At 30.5% G+C, this 17,315-nt stretch overlaps 1 protein-coding gene across 9 annotated transcripts in view; it reads left to right on the forward strand.

Moving 5' to 3' along the window:
- The window catches only part of LOC127069087 (neuroligin-4, Y-linked-like), a 188,733-nt gene that overhangs the window by 129,621 nt on the left and 41,797 nt on the right, over positions 1–17,315 (forward strand). For 7 of the 9 annotated variants that reach the window (XM_051005774.1, XM_051005773.1, XM_051005770.1 and 4 more), the window contains one exon: positions 7,448–7,609. The exons of the other annotated variants lie outside the window; for them this stretch is intronic. The gene's annotated coding sequence lies outside the window, so the exon portion shown is untranslated. The remainder of the gene's footprint in view (positions 1–7,447; positions 7,610–17,315) is intronic. 9 annotated transcript variants of the gene reach the window in all.

Consider the following 17,315-nt stretch of genomic DNA (forward strand, 5'->3'; position numbering starts at 1 on the left):
CTTATCCTTCTACAACATGCAGCTTACTTTGTGCTGCGTCGTAATGACCATATCATAGAGAAGAAATAAAAAAAAAAGTATAAAGAAGAAAAAGATGGAAAGGGAAAATAGTTGAACGAGAGAGAGAGAGAGAGAGAGAGAGAGAGAGAGAGAGAGAGAGAAGAGAAAGAAAGGAACGAAGAAGATGGCACATAAGTATGGTACGGCAACCATAGATATACATACGTGTATACACATATATACGTTCACTCTACTTGTAATAATAACGTACGATCCCCTTACGGTCAATTTGATTTTTTTCTCGATAATATAAGCTTCTATCTTCCCCGGTATATTCATTTATATGATACGTAAAACATTCATAGATACGTGTGTACGTGTATACACGTAAATATACACGCGCACACGTATAGTTATATTCCATACAATTTTTTTTTTCGCAAATCCTTTCATATTTTTTATAACAATTTTTATTATATTATTGTATCAATCGAACGATATTTTTTTCAGAGATTGAATTCTCTTTTGATAAGATCAATTATCAATATTCCAGTATCGATTAGTCGATGTTTAAACGGAGTGATTTTTGAAAAACAAATTTTACTGCATTATTACACACATATATAACTTACGATCATACCGAATATGAAACGTTATAAAATCGAATAACATTATTTAAGCTTTAGTTAATTTACATCTAACGGACAGATCATTCTTCATCGATCTCAGTCCCATCATACGTTACACGCCTAATCGCTTTAAGTATATCATTATACTTTCCTTTCGCACGGTAATTCGCGCTAAGGAAAGAAAAGAAAAAGAAATGTAATCCATAAATTTTTTATACAGCCGATTACCTACCACCTCCATCGTAAAAGTATCAAACGTGTTAAAGTGTTTTACTCTTTACAGTATATAATGTTGTTACGTGACTCATCGGTCATCTTGTAAGAGGATAAATATCACTTTGCCTTGGTGATGTTGTCCTTTATCTGTATATACATTTATACGATGTACGTGGTATTGTACGTATGTGTGTATTCGTACGTACGCGTGCATACACCTGTGTTATGTATGTGTGTATGTATATGATGTATGTTTCTGTGTTCTGTGTGTTGTGTGTCTGTGTGGTTCTATCTCTCACGACCGTGAAAACTGAAACGACGAGTTTTCGAGCTGTTCGGCTCGACTGTCACCACAAGCCTGCCGAACTTTACGGAAATTATACAAACTGCGGACGGTGTCCGATTGCTTGGCAAATAGGATTGTGCATTCAAACAATTACCGTTTTGCCGATAACGACAAACAGCATTGCCAACGAGTATGTCCATCCGTTTCACCAATATTTCCCTATACTTACTCGATCCACAAAATTATGCTGATTCTCTTTGTCGTTAATTAATCCATTCATTTATGGATTTTAATTAATCATCGTTAAATAAGAAATTTATTTGTTTGTTTACTTGAAAATTGAACAAATTTCGTTAACGATATCAAAATGCAATAAATCTAAATGATATTTATTATATTGCTATGGGTATATAAGAAAAGTTCCATTTTTCTTTTTTTCTTTTCTTTTTTTCTTTTTATTTTAGAAAATTGTAAAAATCTCGTCAATTGAATTTTTTTCGTTAGATGAATCTTTTTTTTCTTTCTTTTTTTTTCATGAGATAGATACATGAAAATGTCAGTTTGAAAATTTCGATAATTTTATATATATGCACACATACATATATATATATATATATACATACGTTTCTATAGTCTACCTTTTATTATTGCTCGAATATTCAACTCGGCATAGAAACACGAAGAAACTTTCCAAATTATCATGAATATCACTCGACTCTCCACATAGTATTTCCCTAGACCCTTTGAACTCGGAACTAGATCGACGAAATTTTCCTCACTTCCTCGAGAATTCATCGTAGTCGCGTTTCAGACGTATATATGTATATATATATGTCTATATATATATATATATATATAGACATATACACATACATATATATATATATATATATATATATATATATATATATATATACACACACACACACATATATATATATGTACTAGCTAACTTTCCTCTCGTCGGGATCGTCGTTTATTCGTCGATAGTAAATAAGATCGAAATCCTTGGACGAATCGTGGAAAACGGAAAACATGTAACTTGGAACGAAAGGATTTGGTTAAAGAGAAATAAAGAAAATCGATTTCTTTGGATGTGTGAATATATTAGATATACTGCTGTGCGTTTGCTACCTCACAAATCCAGATAATACGGAGACAGAGAGAAAGACAGATGCAAAGCATCGAATTAATCTTGATCACTAAAATTACTATTAATACTATTAACAATTATATATTTTCTATATTTCTAGATATAATACAACTCTCTCTCTCTCTCTCTCTCTCTCTCTCTCTCTCTGTATCTATCTCCCTCTTTCTTCATATATCTATCTATCTTACAAAAATAAACGAACATCTTTCGTTAATGGAATTATCATACCTTCCTACAATCCAAATAAACAAAATATTTCCATTAACTTGACTGACAAAACATACTATATAAACGATATTATCGAAATGATTATAGAGCGATATATAAAGGTAAACAAAAAGTGAAAGAGATAATCATAGACAAGTAGCCAATATCAGGTAGGGGTCAACGACCTAAAAACGATATCGATACTTATCGGATGTCTTCTTCGCTTGTCGTCCAAATCGAAGCGTGTAAGACAAGCTGGGCACATAGAATAGGAGGGTTGGGCAAACAGGCTGCTAAAGGCCAAACAGTGCCTAGTAGCGTCCACAAAGGGACAAGGGAATCGAGTCTGTTAGCTTCACTCCTTTCCATATCCCGGCAGACCCTGAAGGCTTTCGAGGATACCCATAATGCATGAGATTGTCGACACAGCTAAAGAGAAAGAGAGAGAGAGAGAGAGAGAGAGAAGGGGGATGGTGGAAGGTTACAAGGGTGAAGGGAAAGGGGTGACCACTAGCTAGCACACAGAGAGTAGTACTTCAGCATAGTCGAACACACTCACTCGTGTGTCGTGTGTCGTGTTGAGTGCTGAGGTCAGAACAGTATCGATCTCTCTCTCTCTCTCTCTCTTTCTCTCTGTCTCTCTCTCTCTCTCTTTCTCTCTATCTCTCTCTCTTTCTCACACATAAGACATATATTATATCATCGTTTAACTTCCCTTCTCTCCTATTGAAATTTCTCTCCAAGATTTATCTCGATAGAGTTCGAGATTAATCAAACTGTTTTTACTTGTACCAATGAACTATGAGAATTTTGTGATTAAAGGGGATTATTAAATTATTAGAAGTTATGTATTATAATTAGAAATAAAATATGGAATGTATGTATGTTTCGTTCGAGTCACAAATTATTTTTATTGGTAGTTCTTTTTTTTTTTTATACGCGGCGATAAGAAAGATTTGTAATTTCGTTCGTTGCGTGTTAAATTGGAAAAGAAATTATCGAAGGTTGTTACAAGGGTGATGTTACGTAATACAGGTTATAGTGGAAATAATTTTTTTAATATTACGATATGACAATTCTTCTGTTATGAGAATATTGCGACGCACTTGCCTGCCACTCGTGGTGTATTTTTGTTTTCTCTTTGCGTGCATTAAAAAAAAAAATAAAAAAAAGAGAAAAAAAAAGAAAACAGAAAAAAGAAGAAGAAAAAAAGTAAACAAAAACAATCGCAAGCACTCGCAATTGTAATAAGAATTTTAATATTCCATGCGTATTCATAAAGTGGAGTAATGTCGAATGTACGCCATAAACGGATAATATTAACTTTCAAGAATTACATTTTTTAATTATGCAACTATTCGTTCTTTCGTAACGTTCCTTATTTTGCTCCTAACAATCGTAAATTGAATAATTATTCAACTTATACAGATAGATTTCATTAAATCGGATTTGCGATGGATCTGTTTGAAGATTCGAAAAAACAAAAAACAAAAAAAAGCAAAAAAAAAGGAAACAAAAGAGAAGAAAAGAAACAAAAAAGATTTGCTTTTCTCTTCTTTAAATTTAAACGTTGAATTATGAAATAAGTATTCTTTAAGGAGGGATACTTAAGAGTTAAGATCGTGATTGTTTCTTGAGTTTGTTGATTTACAGAATCTCGAGATTGCATTCCAAAGCTTGTAAAGAGGTAGGGAGAGATGGAGAGGGGGGAGGGAGCCGTGAATTACGAATTATTTGGAAGTAGAGTAGCCATTAGTTAAAGCTCCTGCGTTCGGCTAGCAAGAGTCGAGCGATAAAGGGTCGACGAAATTGGAAGAGGAGAAGCAAAGAGGTGGAAGAGGAGGAAAAGGGAGGAGTGAGAGGAAGAAGAGGGGGTGAAAGAGGAGGAGGAGGAGGAGGAGGAGGAGGAAAAGGAGGGAAAGGGAACGTCGGACGATCGTGAAAGCAATTTTAGCACCATCTCCGCAAGCTGCTCTTCTCTAATTTCCTCTTCGATCCTCTTCGAATTCTTCGATAAGAAGTAGAAACGTTCGCGTCCATTTAACGAATCACCACGCGTCCTCTATCTATTTTTTTTTCTTTTTTTCTTTCTTTGCTTTTTTTGTTTTCTTTTTTTCATTTTTTTCTTTCCTTTTTTTTTTCTTTTTTTTTTTACAAACTCGATTGATTAAATATGATCAGTAAGGAGGAAACTTACAATTTTTCTCGAAGAGAAAATTTTCTTATTACTATTATTATTGTTATTGTTGTTGTTGTTATTATTATTATTATTATTATTATTATTATTATTATTATTTTATGTTTGTTTCAGTCTTTAGATCGACTTGCAAAATTTTTGATTTTTGAACTCGATCATTTTTAATCATCAATTATTCTTTTACGATGCTATGTTATTCATATATACCCAAGCTTTTAGTTTTACGATTTGGGATAGTAGTAGAGAAATCAAATAGAATTCGTATCGATAAGGATTAATTGATTTTTTTTAAGATCGTCTAAGAATTTTTTAAGCTAATCTAAAAGCTTTTTACTCATCTCGTGTATTGATGTATTATATATAACATTTATATAAGAAATTTCCTAAGTCTATCATTGTCGTTCATTGAAATTATTTTCACTGAACGATCGAGATTGAATATTCAAGCTTTATTTAAGTATTATTTCATTTCAATTATCTCAGAAATTATTAATCATTGATTCATCAATTTTCTTTTTCTTTCTCTTTATTAAAAATATATTTATAGAAAATTAACGATATATAAATTGTATACAATAGTCAGACTTTAATAAGAATTTAACTAATCCAACTTTTATTCCCATTATTTTTACTTTTTCTAATTAAATCACAATTTTTTAAATATCTAATAGTAATATTTACTTTTATACAACACCATTATCAATGTTAGACAATCTATACGAATGATGAAATTTTCTTTAGTTAGCCAACGAACGTATACATATAATAAATATACTTCTGATATGTATAATTCCTTTTTATATTTATTCGTATATCGATCCATTCTTTCGCAACTAACTCTTCTTAAATACAACGAAAAAGCTTCCAGTTTTCTGTGTCGACATTCACAAAGGGATCACTGCCGTCAAGCGCATGGCTCGTCAGAATCGAGGCTCGCTTATAATCGGAATTTGGAAACAATGCTGCCCAGTATCGAACCGTCTACATCATGGCCGATACATACATATATATATATATACATATCCATACATATATACATACATATATATATGCATACGTGATATTTGAAATTTTTTTCTCCTTCTCTCTCTCTCTCTCTCTCTCTCTGTCTACTTGTTTGTCTACTTGTTTGTCTGTTTGTCTGTCCCGTCCGTCTACCTGTCTCTTTCTTTTATAAAATTTCGATGGTGATTTTGTTTTTTCAACACTATGATTCAAAGTGAAATTATAAAAAGAGTATATATCTGTTGGTTCTTTTCTTTCTTTTTTTCTTCTTCCTCCTTCTTTTTTTCTATTTTTGTTTTGTTTTGCTTTATATTTTGTTTTGTTTTTTATTAATCTCTGAACGGATCTTTAATTAAGAAATTATTCGTAGAGTCGTTATAAAACGTTCGTTAAACTTTGCAGAATGTTTTTCACGGGTGTTTGCGAAATAAATAATTGAACGTTCATCGAGATCGAATAAAATATATACATATGTATAATGTTATATTTATGTGCACACATATACACACATACATATATATATGTGTGTGTGTACATATATATTCATATTAAATTACATGTACAATATTCATCATTGCCAGAGATATCGAAACATATTTATTATTCCAATTACACATCGCGATGTTGAAACATTATCGATATATATATGTATACATATATATATGTGTATGTATGTATATATGTTTCTATATATCTATATATATGTGTATATATATATTTATTTATTATTTATATAATATAAACGTTAGTAGCGGGAAAAGAACGTGTACCATTGGATTATATTATTGCATTCATTTCATTGAAATCGTTGAAATATTTAGCGGTACGTCTGATTTATGTATCTTTGCTTTCACACGTTCTCTTTCGTACCAACGCAAATTTAATTATTTGTACACGTTATCCGAAGAAAAACAAATTGGGATCAATAATCCAATTTCGTGTACGTATATACGTATAACATAAAATTTATTGAAGGTCATATCGTGTCATTGTAATATTCGTTACTGCGCTTTTGTGTTTTCATAACATACACGTATACGAGTACGAACACACATATACATACATACCTATATGTAGAAATTTATTTTTTCAATATAACACAATATAAGATTAAATGTCTTTATAATAAATAAAGGATACAAATTTTATTGGCTTAACGTGTTTATATGCATACAGATATGTATAGATACATCGAATTATATACGTACATATACACTTACTTCAATATAATAAATATATGTAATATATACATATATAGTAATAGAGTATATAACAAAAGAATATTATAAAATATCTAATGTAATTAAATTAACACACACACACACACACACAAGCATATATATATATATTCATTTATTTAAATAGAATATATCAATTAAATAAAACAGAAAAATATAAATAAAATAAAATAATAAGATAGTAAAATAATAATATCATTTGTCAGATCGTATTATATGTAAACATATATGTTGTATATAAGAGTTGTTCATATGATTCAGGAAAGATATTATACCTACATATATACAGGACGAACTTTACGAGAGGAACGATATCAATTTGGTTAACGACGGACGAAGAGTTTTCCTCAAACTCTAGTATAGCATAGCTAGTTGCGTTATGTTGCTTATACATAGAGAGACACACGTCTCTAAACTCATATTCTCAACTTTCTCTCTCTCTCTCTCTCTCTCTCTCTCTCTCTCTCTCTCCCTCTCTTTCTCTCTATTTCTATCTCTTTCTCTCTCCCTTTCTAGAGAAGCTGCCATAACCATGTGATTTATCGTCTTACGTGCCCGAACGATCTCTCAGTCTACTTCTATCATCGTTTCACGTGCGATCGCAGACACATCCCTCAGTTCAACCCCTTTCTCGTTGTGGAAGGAAGCAGTTGATTTAAGATCATCCTGAGATTGCTCGTAAGTGAAAGAATTGTCGATTATCTTTTTTTATTTTTTATTCTCTGTTTGCTTTTCCTTTTTTTCTTCTTTTTTTTTTTCTTTTTCTCTCTCTTTTTTTTTTTTTAATCTCTCGTCTTCACCGATTCTATCGCCGATATAAAATCTACGCGACGTTAATGGAATGTTTTTTTAAATTCATATTTAATCTATATTTGTATAAGCGTAATAATATAGAGTAGGTCTAAAAAAGTTCCTGGGTGATATTGAAAATCTTTATCGAGACGTTTTTAAGCTTTTAATTAGGTTTGTGCTCGTAATCTTACGTTCTGGTAAAAGGCAATTAGTCTAATAAGTCTCGGAAGAGTAATCGATTTTTTTTTCGTTCTCTTTTTTTTTTTTTTTTTTTTTTTTAAGAACGCTTGAAAACTTTTGACTCTAAATAGGATCGTTTCGAACCATCGTGTATGCGTAAAAATTAAGTTGTTTCTTGAAATTGAAGCTTTTTTTTATTTTTTCTATAAAACACTTTCATCGAATGAATTATGCATTCTAATGGATTGAAAAGAAAAAATTTTATTATTATAAAATGTTTAATATATAAAATTTATTTATTTCTTTTAATCTCCTTTCTCTTAATTTCCTTTTGTTTTTAATTCCGCACTTTTTTTTCCATTAGAATATTCATGGTACATTTATTCTCTGTGTTTATATTATTACCATTATATGTCTTCGTTATTTATTTATTACCATTATATTATTACCATTATACGTCTTCGTTACGATCTCATTCTAAGAATACGGTATTAATAAAATACTCGCGCAAAAGGAATATAAACGAAGAAATAATATAACGTTTCTTGTAAGCGGACAATAAACGATGTTACCCCGCCTCATATATTAGAAATAATTTTCTTTTTATGCCGTTACCAAGCCAACCACGTTTTAACAAGCTCTGCGAAAATACCATGATATTCTAAGGGGTTATGAGTTCATTTGTCATAGTCCGTCGGTAGCATCCTACGATTTCGAAGGATCCTTTCTCACATCTTTTATTCTCTATCCTTCTCGATCCAAGATATGTGTGTATGTGTATATGTGTATATGTGTGTGTGTGTGTGTGTGTGTGTGTGTGTGTGTGTGTGTGTGTGTGTGTATATATATATAGACACATACGTACGTACATACATACATACATACATACATACATACATAAAACATACATATAAATACATATATACGCGCGCGTGTGTGTGTATACACGTATATTCTCGTTTCTAGATCCTTTTACTATTTTTCCATATTTTTACGCTTTCCGTGTTCACTTAATTTATCATATTCCTTTCATATTTCTACTCGAAATATAAAGAATAAAAAATGAAAGTAATAATAATAAAACAATAATACAGTAAAACAATAATTTTATAAAACACTCTATAAAAAAAAATATTCTGATATAAAAGAATTTACGACTATCACTTCATTTTAATTCACGTATAAATGTCGTATTATATAATACAATCAGTCGACCATCGATTATTATTTATTACTAATTCGATTGAAGTACTTGATAAATCTTAAGAACTCGATATCGATACTTTTTTGTTATATTACTTCGATTGGATTTATTGTTAAATCTTTTATGATTAAATTGATCGATTATCTACATTCATTCGTTAATACTTTAATTTAATTTATTTTTAAACGTTATATAATTGAATCGATCAATTCTGTTTTTCTTTTATTTTTATTTTTTTATATTTTTATTCGTTACATATTCATTGTCAAACGAAATACAATAAAAATTGATTTTTAATTATCTCGTAATTGTCGAAACACATACGATCTATATAACGTGTACTGTTAATGGTTTTAACGTTTTTAATGCGACATGGAAAGCGTTCATATTGTTATTTTTATTTAGACTTTTCTTTTGGATTTCTTTCTTTGTATTTATTTTTTTAGATTTATATATATTTTTTTTTCTCCCTGTAAATAAACCATTGTAGTTCGAGAAACGTTAGAAAGTATGAGACTAGTCTAACGTCGAATAGGTCTGTACGAAACGACGCGTAAAATCCTTTATGTACCCCCATAACAATGGAAAAGAGGGAAGTACTATCTTCCTATCTTAATCGTTCACTTTTGTCTGGCCCGTCTTTTCAATAAAAGCCATGGCGTCTTATTTCCTACCAGCGAATTTAGTTTCGATATCTTTTAAGAAACTCGACCATTTCGCCTTCAACGATAATTAAGTTCCATAAGATTTTTTAAAGGGAAATACTTAGACAAGATTAATACTAATGATTTAAAATATTGTTCTTCTTCTTTTTTATATATAATCAATTAATTATATTGATTATATTAATTAATCAATTGTTTTATATTACTCAATTTAATTTTATATCAATCAGCAAAGCAAAATGATATAGAAATATATTAGAATATATACAATATTCGTATATAACATTTGTAATCGTTTGAATAATGAAATGAATTATTATCATGCGGAAGATAATCATGGTCCTTAATTAAATCAATTCTAATGTAAATTTTATATCGTATATATTTATTAAAAAAAAAAAAAAAGAAACAAGAAGAAGAAGAAGGAGAACATACGTTTCTTAATCAATCGATTTTGGAAAGTAGTTCGTACTTGTAAGAATATAAATAATTTATACGAACATTATAATCCTTTTTTGTATTATACACACACACACACACACACACACACACACACACACACATAATTTAAGTATTTGTAATTTGTAAAAGATAGGTAAGATCTTCGTTATAATTTAAATCACAAAATCTAAATATCGTTAAGCTCAACGAAGGCTCATATTCCCCCAAAGGCGAAACTAAAAAATGGAACGAGCCCTACTTGCCTCTGGCGGTCTTACAATCAATCTCTCTGTCTCACCTCCTCTTCCAGCTTCTTCTTCTTTCCCTTCTGGTTCCTCTTATAGACGAAAGCACGAAAGCTCGGAAAGTTCGCGAGTGGACAATGAATGCTGTTCACAGAAACGAGAAGAATAAATGAAAAAAAAGAAAAAAAGAAAAAAGGACCAAAGAAAGAAAGAAAGAAAGAAAGAAAGAAAAAAGGGAAAAAGTAAAAAAAGAAAAAGAAAGAAAGAAAAACATAGAGAAAAAGAGAGAGAGAAAGAGAGAGAGAGAGAGAGAGAGAAGGGAAGTAAGAAGAGGTACAGGGAGTACTATAGTTACGAAAGAAAATAAAAGGAACACGTAAAAGTCTTTCCCTTTTCCATCTCTCTCTCTCTCTCTCTCTCTCTCTCTCTCTCTCTCTCTCTCTTTCTTGTTCTCTCTCTTTTTCTCTATCATTTTCTTTTTCTTACAAAATGCTTTCACTCGTACGACAGCTGTACTCGTCGTGGTCCAGCACGATTCTTCTCTTCGTTGGTGACTTCTCTCCTTCTGGTCAAAAGAGCCACTGTTTACTTTTCTTCGACAAAGCCATTCATGGAAAAAGAATTTAAGTAGTTTCGTAATAGTTAAGAACTAGTTTTCTTATGTAAGAGTGTATGTGTGTCTATATGTAAGTACGTGAGTAAGGCTTATTCCCTTTATTGGCTTTATTATTATCATAGTTATTTTCCATAATTATTAAAAATAAATATATGATTATTGTAACAAATATGTTTGTTTGGTAATTGTCAAAAGAAGAAGAAAATAAAGTAAAATCAATAAAATGTTCAATCAGTTGTCAACTGAAGAATTTTTTAAGAAGTCGATATAGCCCACGGATTTTTACTTTTTTTTTTCTATGAGCGTCTTCATAATTGTTTTGATAATTATTTTCTATAATTAATCAACAGTAATGAAATAGAGGATGTAATTGGTTGATATGTTAAACAGATTTTCTAGGAGAAAACTTTGAAGATGTATTCGAAATAGTCATGAATTTTTCTAATTAATTTATTAAACTGGATATTTGTTATTTTCGATGATGATCGTGGGGAAAAAGAATATGAAAATCAATACGAATGAGTCAATCGATTTTTATTTGTAATTACATTTTATAACACAAAAATTTTTTATAACGATAATTTTCTCCAGACGTCTTATTAGACTTCTCAACAAATCATCCATCAGTGGTTTACAATTTAATAGAAATAAAAGAAGAAAAACAATTAAAACAATAAAACAAATTCATAGAAATTTTACAACGGAGTATAGTATAAAATGTAGTGTGAAAGAAGTTTTGGTTGCTTAACTTTGAAAAGTGAATGTCGTTTAAGCAAAAAGCAGAGACATAACGAAGAATGTATATAAAACACATACACACACACACATATATTATATATATATATATATATATATATATATATATATAATACATACGCACATACGTTGTGAGACCGGTTAAACGAAGTTACTTTTGAAATGGAATAAAAAAGAAGGAAAAAAAAAGAAATATAAAAGAGAAAAAAGAGAAAAATTAGAAAAGAAAAGAACAATTCAGAACTGTTTCAATTTATGTTGTGCGGCGAACAAACAGTAATACTCGGTCTCTCTTTAACGGATGACGTACATTGTAAAGGAATTAATTACAGAAACTTTTCTATGTAAACGCATAGAAAAAAAAGTGTTGTTCCCTCTTCTCCTTTCTTTTCTTTCTTTTTCATTGTTTCCTTTTCATTATTCTCTTTCTCTTTTTTTTATTTTTTTTTATATTTTTTTAAATAAATTCTAAGCCAGGTCAAACATACACGCGCGCACACACCCACGAAAGCGTATATCAGTTTACAGATCATAAACAAAGTGGTATCGTTAAAATTGAATAAATCCTTTTTTTTTTCTTCTTTTTTTTCTCTTTAATGAATTTAACAAAATCGAGATTTCAATGAGAGGAACAGAACGTATTCTTTACCGAAGGTACTAGTTCGTTGAACTCAGCCAAGGAAGGACAAGGGATAGAAAGAGAGAGAGAGAGAGAGAGAGAGAGAGAGAGAGAGAGAGAGAGAAAGAAATAGGAAAGAAGAAAAGAAAGAAATATAGAGAAAGAGATAGAGAAGGAACGAAAGGTTCTAATTAAGCACGAGACCGAAAGAAGGAAGGAAGGAAGGAAGGAAGGAAGGAAAGTTGCGTCTCTCAAAGAAAATCATAGTCCTGATATTCTATTTGTTTCTATCTTTTCGAACTTTTCTACGAAAGGTACGAACGAGAGAGAGTGAAAGAGAAAGAGAGACAGAGAGACAGAGAGAGAGAGAGAGAGAAAGAGAGAGAGAGAGAGAGAGAGAGAGAGAGAGAGAGAGAGAGAGAGAGAGAGAGAGTGATAGTGAGAGAGAAACGAAAGGGACAATTTTTCAGATCTCGACCTCGACAAGAAGTAGTAACGATCGAGTTTCTTTTTTAGTATCGTCGAGTTAATTAACGATTCCTTCTCTGTCCTTTTTTCCTTCTTTTTCTAACTGATATATAGTTATCTCTTTCTGTCCTTTTTTTTCATATACTTTCTACTCTATTTCTCTGTCCTCCTTTACTTCATCTTTCTTTTTCTGTCAGTATAGTTACGTCTCTCTCTATCTCTCTCTCTTTTCATTAATCTTTCTTTTTCTATTTAATACGATTATCTCTCTCTCTCTTTCTCCCTCCCTTCCTCTCTCTCTCTCTCTCTCTCTCTCTCTCTCTCTCCTTCTCTCTCTCTCCTTCTCTCTCTCTCTGTCTCTTTTTCATATATAGTATGAGTCAAAATCAAGAAAAGCTTCCTTGATTTCAAATATCAATTGATCCTTCACGAGATATTTCAGACCTTTATAATTAAGCTTGAAATTTTATAATCCGAGGAGAAAAATAAAAAATAAATTGATCCAAAAAATCTCGAGAAAGAATAATTATTGATAATATATCAAAGTCACCATAGAAACCTCCGATCCAGTTAGTACTTTACTATTCTCCTTTTCTATCCTTCATTCTTCTATCTTTCTCTTTCTATCTAATATATTTCTTTCTTTCTGCTTTTCATACATCTTCTCACTTTTGTATATCTCTCCTTTCCTTGATCTGCTTCTTTTTTTTTTTAATCTAATATAATTATATCTTTGACCTTTCTCACACTTTTTCTATCTATCTCTCTCTCTCTCTCTCTCTCTCTTTCTCTTTACTCTTCAATTGCAACCCCTTGGGAAGCCATAAAACGTAGCACGAACCACGATTTTAATGAGATTCATTCCGTTCTCACGGCATCAAAGCCGCGGGAACTTTGAACTTCGTGGGAAGCGACGTTAGTTTCTAAAAACAGGCGTGGTCCCTTTCTCTTTCTCTCTCTCTCTCTCTCTCCCTCCCTCTCTCTCTTTCTATCTCACTCTCTCTCTCGCTCTTACTCTGTCGAAGTTTCGACCATCCCAACCAAGGTAATTTCATTTCGAAGGGAGCCTTGACGCCATAAGGTAGCTGATAGGTGAAATTTATGTCGATCATAGTAAGGACGAAAATAGTAACTAAAAGATACGACATAACAATATTGTTTTGTAATCAATTCATTGTTGATAATTATAATCGAAATATTTATTTCATTATGTATCTCAATTAAATTATGTGATAATAGGTATGTATATGATGTGTATTATAAAAATGTTGGAGTTATTTTTTTAATACGAATAATATTTATATTATTTATATATATATATATATTGATTATTTTTTGAAATGTGACAATCGATTATAATACAAATTTTTTGTTTGCAAAAATCGTACGATACAGAAGGAATCACGGTATGACAGTAATAACTTTTTTATTGGTAGATGCGCAAATGAAAGTCAACTGGTTTTTTTTTTTTTTTTTATGAGATCGTATACTTCTAATTGCATTAATCGATACAGACATTCTCTATAAAAAAGTATTAACTCTTCTATAAAAAAGTTAACAAGTTATTAGTTTCGAAGATATTTTAATGTACGTATTGCTAATTAATCAAAGTTACAAGTAAAATAGTAAAAGTAATAGTAAATAAGATTAGTAATATAATAATAATAAATAGTATTAATAAGAAAGTAATAATTTTTTAACTTGTCTTGCCTAGTTATTTTGAGCTTACTTTCCGCTTACTTTGCGTACTTTTTTCAAGTCTCTACGACTTTTAATTCCGGAGATATTCCCGTATGAATGGAACAGGTGTTTATTAACAATATAATTTGTTTATTAATTATTTATTAATGTATATAATTTTATCAGTTTTTTTATTTATGAATTCATGTAATTTTATCGGATCTTTTATTTCTGACAAAATAAGATGAACTTAGTTCTGAAAAATTTGTTAATTAATAATTGTTAATTAATTATTAACAATATGTTGAAAAAATAGTGAAAATTGTACCATTTAAAATGGTATTTGTTTCAAGTCTCTACGACGTTTCGTTCGGAAGATATCGCCATTGAAAGATTTTCATTCATAATTAGTGTAGTACAGCTGTTCGTAGTATAGTAGTAGTAGTTGGACCAGCTGATTTGCGTAATTTCTTAGAATTTATATAGGTCAGTGGGTCAGCGAGTAAATTTGAATGAAATTATATAGGTTAGTAGGTCAGTGGGTCAGTGGGTAAACTTGGACGAAATATATAGGTCAGTGGGTCAACGTAAATTCTTACTATTTATATGAGAATATTTACGGAACCAAAAGTCGTAAAGACATGAATCAAACGCTATTTTAAAGAGCAGAATTTTCTCTATTTTTTAGCCTATTGTTAATAATTAATTAACAATTTGTTATAAACAATTTTTATAAACAATTTTATAAACAAATTCTTACGAACCAAATTCATCTTATTTTGTCAAAAGAAAGAAATTCGGATTAAGACGGATTTATAAAATTATATAAATTAATAAATTATTAATAAACAAATTATATTGTTAATAATCGCTTCTTCCGTTTACAAGGAATATCTCTGAAACCAAAAGTCGCAGAGATATGAATCAAACGCTATTTTAAAGGGCAGAATTTTCTCTATTTTTTAGCCTATTGTTAACAATTAATTAACAATTTGTTATAAACAATTTTTATAAACAATTTTATAAACAAATTCTTACGAACCAAATTCATCTTATTTTGTCAAAAGAAAAAAATTCGGATTAAGACGAGTTTATAAAATTATATAAATTAATAAATTATTAATAAACAAATTATATTGTTAATAACTATTTCTGTTTACAAGGGAATATCTTCGGAACTAAAAGTCGTAGAGACATGAATCAAACGCCATTTTATAGGGCAGAATTTTCTCTATGTTTTAGCCTATTGTTAATAATTAATGAACAATTTGTTATAAACAATTTTCATAAACAAATTTCTACGAACTGAAATTCGTCTTATTTTATCAAAAATAAAAGATTCGAATATCTGCTGATTTAAAAAATTGCATAAATTAATAAATTTATTTAATAAACAAATTACATTGTTAATAAACACGTCCTTTATATAATGAAATATCTCTAGAACTAAAAGTCGTAGAAACTTGAAACAAATTAAGCGTAAAATAATGCGTAATATTTTATACATACACACACACACACACAACAGATAAAATTTAACAAATATTTCTAATAATAAAATACACACAAGACCATATAAAAAAGAAATCGCCTTTGAATCTTGGAGATGGATGAATGCAATTTATCGTAACGGCAAAGCGAATAAATATGTACATACATACACGCATATGCAGATGCAGTTCGGATGCTCATAGTTTAACGTGTAACCTCTGCCCGTCCTCTATCTTGTTCTTTTGTCCAAGTAAACACGACCGTTTCTACTTGCTGGAATATCGCTCCTCGCTTGCTACCTACTAATAATAGTAATAGTAGTAGTGGTAGTGCTAGTGCTAGTGCTAGTGCTAGTGGTAGTGGTAGGAAGTTACGTTTGACATTCCCGTAACTTCTTATCGCACGGGACGACTATTTATTGTACGCGAGCCAAAGCGAAGTATGTAGCAGTCAGTAGCTAGCTGGAACTGGGCTGGGTTGTGCTGGCTGGTTGGTTGGTTGGTTGGTTGGTTGGTTGGTTGGCTGGTTGGTTGGTTGGCTGGCTGGCTGGTTGGCTGTTCGTTTGATGCGAACGCTTTTGTCGTTTCAGTACGTTATGGCGAAGGCAGTAATATTAGCTCTCTACGATCGAAGAGACGACTACGACTACGACGATAACGAAATGAAATTTACTCGATTCCGTGCTCGAAATGATTTATTTACTTACTTTACTATTTACTTTTTATTATTTACCCGCTTAAAGGAAATTGAGAGAAATTTTGTACGAATTTAGTATCCTTATCTATACATAAATTATGGTAATTTTCACAGTCCTGTTTTATCCAGCTCATTTAACGATCCAATAGATCTTCTTCGATTTTTATATGTTAATTGTATACTTTTATTATCTGTTCTTTTATTGTCTGTTTTCTTTTCTTTTCTTTTTTTCTTGTTTATCTGTTCGTAGAAAGGAAGCGAAGAGATAATAAAAAGAGAAAAAAGAAAGAAATTCGTAATGTCACATTGTAACAAATTATGTACAAATACAAAATGGGCTCGAAAGTTTTTAATAATGGTATTAAAAATCAATTGCTCGTTTTCGAGACTTTTTAAGTCTCTTAGTTAGGCTTTTATAGCTTTACAAGATAAGCTTAGTGTATTACAGTCTGAATTTTAAAATCGCATAGAAACTTTTGACTCGACTTAGTGACTATTAGCTCACTTAAAGACTTTTGCTCTATCTTGTAT

The sequence above is a fragment of the Vespula vulgaris genome, chromosome 14 (genome assembly GCF_905475345.1).
Source record: "Vespula vulgaris chromosome 14, iyVesVulg1.1, whole genome shotgun sequence".
Taxonomy (NCBI): domain Eukaryota; kingdom Metazoa; phylum Arthropoda; class Insecta; order Hymenoptera; family Vespidae; genus Vespula; species Vespula vulgaris.